Source organism: Aulonocara sp. 'chitande type north' Nkhata Bay, linkage group LG22, assembly GCF_057382095.1.
Source record: "Aulonocara sp. 'chitande type north' Nkhata Bay isolate Kocher_YH1m ecotype deep benthic linkage group LG22, A_spYH_male_GT1.1, whole genome shotgun sequence".
Lineage (NCBI taxonomy): Eukaryota > Metazoa > Chordata > Actinopteri > Cichliformes > Cichlidae > Aulonocara > Aulonocara sp. 'chitande type north' Nkhata Bay.
Window position 1 is genome coordinate 12,988,895 of NC_141364.1, and position 4,899 is coordinate 12,993,793.

The 4,899-nt window shown below is 40.8% G+C and overlaps 1 pseudogene; it reads right to left on the minus strand.

Moving 5' to 3' along the window:
- Positions 1–3,105: 3,105 nt before the first annotated feature.
- LOC147303646 (uncharacterized) lies at positions 3,106–4,312 on the minus strand (annotated as a pseudogene).
- Between the last annotated feature and the right edge of the window lie 587 nt (positions 4,313–4,899).

Here is a 4,899-nt window from a genome sequence, read left to right on the forward strand (position 1 = left end):
GGATTTGAACTCACTACTCTATTTAAAAAGCATAAGTGACGTCAGCAGTTGTTTGCGAAGTCATTTACCAAAGTCAGCCAAAGTCACTTGGGAAGTGCAAATCCATACTTGAGTCCAGTATCTTAGACCACCTCTGACTAGTAGAACATTAATCACAAAGTAATACCTGTTCACAAGTTTAGCTGTATTTGTAATTTGTGGACAATATCTAAGTCAAGATAAAATCCAAGTCAAACATTCAAAGTAAAGAAATAAGCATGTTTTAAATCCCCAAAAGTTGATTCTGTAGCTCTGGACATAGACCTCATATCATCAACTTACAAAATAAATTTGCAGAACTTGAATAAAATTTGAAGACCATTAGCAGAGCAGAAGTCCCTTTGGTCAGGAAGGAGTGCCTCCTTCCATTTTGACAATCTAAAAGTCCTCCACATAGAAGTCTCTCACTGTCATTTAAAAAAGTTTTTGATTAAGTTCTTTCAATGTTTGTTATCAGGCAAGAAGAGGTGACTACAGGAGGTGGCTGCTATGCTGTCTGAGCTAGCCAGATTGTATTTGGGGGAAGAAAAGTCTTAAAAGTATCCAACGTGTCCTACAAAAGGAAATTACCCACTACTGTAGCCAGAACTCTAACAGGAAAAGTGATTTGAAGCCTCTCCATCATTTTCAAGTCCATCCTCACGTCCTTATCGCACACTTGGCCATTGTGACAGTCAGGTAAAGTGGTAGTCAATCCGGATGTTACAATTTAATGTAACAAAGTTTATTACTTGCCTGTTTCAACATTGACAGGAGTTATTTTTAAGTATGGGATTTTGAGAAAGTGCACTTGTTTGGCTTTAGTAGCCCTGTGGTTAGGGTTAGGCAATCCACAACATTTCAAGTTTCTCACATGGCCCCCTAGCCATGAACATAAGATCTAAATATACATTTTTATCTAATGACGAATGAAATCTGGAGACAAAACTTTGGCAGGAGTTCAACACACACAACCATCCAGAGTCCAGCAGATCATTTAGAGAGGAAAGACTGAGTATGACATCCTAGACTACTCACCCAGTTGTACAATCTGAAAGTGCTCCTCATAAAAGTCTATCTGGATCTTACGGTTATAGTGAATTTATATTTCACACAAGGGTCTTTTCCACCTATATCTTGGAGTTAGTTATGATTAAGTAACCCATTGATGCAAAGATGTCAAGACTTTCATGTGCTGGGTCACAGATGGTCCAAGATACTAGATTCAAGAATGGACCACTCTTTTCCAAGTGGCTTTGGTTGGATTCGGTAAGAACAGGCAACCAAATCAACATGAAGGCACTTTTGTGTTGTAAAATAAAGTGTGGGTTCACATCCCACGCCTGACAAAGCTTTTTTATTTAGATTTTATTCAAGTTCAAATTCAAATCAATGAGATGAAGTGTGATTTGAAAGGTTTCATCTTGCATGCCTTATAGCACTGTTGGAAGACATGCTGTGGCGATATCTCATGATATCTGGTTATCCACAGTACAGAATATGCATGTGATCGAGGAATATTCCCTTCTTCTTGGTGCAAAGCTCATTAATAATAAAATGAGCGGAAAAATACCACCAAACAGAAAGTTGCAACGCTTTCAACAAAAACCCTCAATTATTTTACTCCCTTTATTTCATTAAGCAACTTGATCTAAATCAAAATTTAAAATGGTTGTCAGGAATGGGATTTGAACCCACTACTCTATTTAAAAAGCATAAGTGACTTCAGCAGGTCTTTGCCAAGTCATTTACCAAAGTCAGCCAAAGACACTTGGGAAGTGCAAATCCATACTTGAGTCCAGTATCTTAGACCACCTCTGACTAGTAGAACATTAATCACAAAGTAATGCCTGTTCACAAGTTTAGCTGTATTTGTAATTTGTGGATGATAGCTAAGTCAAGATAAAATCCAAGTCAAACATTCAAAGTAAAGTCTCTCACTGTCATTTAAAAAGTTTTTGATTAAGTTCTTTAAATGTTGGTCATCAGGCAAGACAGTAGCACATGCAAGATGAAATCATAAAATGTAGGATTTCAAACTGCACTTCATGTTATGAGTTTCAAACTTTCATCAGGAAACTTTAATGAAATCTAAAGACAAAATCTTTGTCAAAAATGGGATTTGAACCCACACCTTTCTTTAAAACACATAAATGACTGTTGGCAGTTCTGGTGCATTTGCCAAAGCTGACTAAAGCCACTTGGAAAGCTGGGGTCCATTGTGTAATGAAGTACCGTAGTCCACCTCTGACTTATGAACAACATATCCATGTACTTCATCTGGTTTACAATGCAGAGGCTCATGTCACTGCCAGAATCTCTTCCGTAGAACAAATCGTTCCAGTCTTTCCTCAGTTTCACTGGATTCCTCTAAAATACTGCATGGTCATCTTCTCAGAAGCTCTGCTTCTCTAAGATGCTCCTATTACCCAATCATGTCACTGATCTAGTACTATTTGTGTTAAGCGTGTAAGAGTCCTTATCGCAATTGAAAGCCAGTTTTCTTTTCCACTAAATCAGGGGTCTCCACTCCAATCCTGGAGGGCTAATATCCTGCTGCTTTTAGATGCATCATTGTTCCAGCACATCTGAATCTAATGAGTGGATTGTAACCAGGCCTTTGCCAAATGTGATGGCATAATGAAGAGATAATTCAGCCATTCTGTGTTTGCTGCAGGACAGTAACTGTAGAGGACTGAACTTGGAGACCCCTGCACTAAATCGTTCCATTAAATGACAAATCTTCACTCACCAAGGGGCTTGAACACACATCCATGAGGTGCATGGTCTTCCAACTGAACAAGCCAGGTGCCATGCTTCTCACAACACACAATCACAAAGCACAAATATTCCTACAATAATTTAAAGCCTTGAATTATGTCTGTGAAGGTTCTCAGTCATCCAGGTCATCATAGTCAAAGGAGCTTGCAAAGAAAAGCGTCTGGACTTCTTTAAGTTGCTTCAAGACATTTCACCTCTCATCCGAGAAGCTTCTTCAGTTCTAAGGTCAAATGGTGGGGAGTCCCAGATTTAAACCTAGTGGGAGTATCCCCCCACAGAGGGACAAAAGGACCCCTTGATGATCCTCTAATCGCCTGAGCCAAGGTGTGAAACTGGGTGTGGGTCCCAATCAGCCAGAGTTTCGGGTGAGCTCATTGTGAAACCTGGCCCCACCTTATCATGCGAATTCCTGAGGTCAGAGGGCCCAGGATGTGAGTGGGCGTTAAGGCGTCTGGGGAGGGAACTCAAAACTGGATTATAGATAGCAGAGAGTTGGTGACGTAAACCACCGTCTCTGTTCAAAGACGGTCGCTCACAGTGGACATAGATGGCTTCTTTCACTCCTCTTTCAAACCATCTGTCCTCTCTGTCCAAAATGTGAACATTGGCATCCTCGAAAGAGTGTCCTTTATCCTTAAGATGCAGATTGGCTGCTGAGTCTTGTCCTGTGGAGGTGGCTCTTCTATGTTGTGCCATGCGCTTGTGAAGTGGCTGTTTGGGCTCTCCAATGTAGAGGTCTGGGCATTCCTCGCTGCATACACCACATTGTTAAGTCTGTGTTTTGGAGTTTTGTCTTTCGGGTGAACCAGTTTTTGTCTGAGCGTGTTGCTGGGTCTGAAATGCACTGGGATGTCATGCTTGGAGAAAACTCTCCTGAGTTTTTCCGATACACCGGCTACACGGGGATGACAATGTTGTTGCGTCTGTCCTTCTTATCCTCCCTCTTACACTTAGAAAGGAGCTACTTGAGGCATAACGTTAAGGGGTTTCGGCCGGGCATGTCCAATCAGGAGAAGGCCTGGGGTAGACCCAGGACACACTGGAGAGGTTACATCTATCGACCGATGTGGGAACTCCTTGAGGTTTCTCCAAAAAAGATGGGTGAGGTGACTGGTGAGAGAGAGGTATTCGATCTTTTAGAGCAGTGGTCCCCAGGTTGTGGAATTCTCTCCCTGCATCTCTACATTGCCTGGATTGTATTTATTCTTTTAAACATCATCTTAAGACTCCTTAATTTAGACTAGCTTTTAATTAGACTTGTGCTGTATATTTGATTGTACTGTTTTATGTTTATCAATAAAGTAAAGTAAAGAGGTCTAGGCTTCCCTGCTTTGACTACTACCCCACAGCACCCCGTCTGTTTGGAGTATAGGATGCAATGTTCGTAATGCATTGATGGTCCCTTTCCAAACGTGCAAGCTGACAATTCCATGAGCACTGATGAACTCCCATACCATCAGACATGCAACCTTTTGAACTGAACGCTTACAACAGTTGAGATGGTCTGTCTCATCTTTAGTCCAGAGGATACAGAATCCATTCATCCATTCATTCATCCAACCATCCTCTTTCATTTATCCAATTCTGATTCATGGGTAATGGAGCATATTCTAGCTACCATAGGATGAGAGTCGGGGTAGACGCTGGACCGCTTATTGCACGGCTAACATGTTTTCACATCTCTGAGATATATGGGGTTCCAACTGAACTAGCCAGGCTTTCCACCTCTGTAAACACTTAACCAGAGAACAGAACGATTCCAAGACTCTAAGCATCCAATTATTTTACTTCCCTTACTGCTGACCAATTTAGAGCTGTAAGACAGCAGCATGTAAAAGCTCAAACCTTTATCATTAAACCCACACTTCATGTCATGAATTTTAAACAAATTTTCATTAAGCAACTTGAACTAAATCAAAATAAAAAATGGTTGTCAGGAATGGGATTTGAACTCACTACTCTATTTAAAAAGCATAAGTGACATCAGAGGATCTTTGTTAAGTCATTTACCAAAGTCAGCCAAAGTCACTTGGGAAGAGCAAATCCATACTTGAGTCCAGTATCTCAGACCACCTCTGACTAGTAGAACATTAATCACAA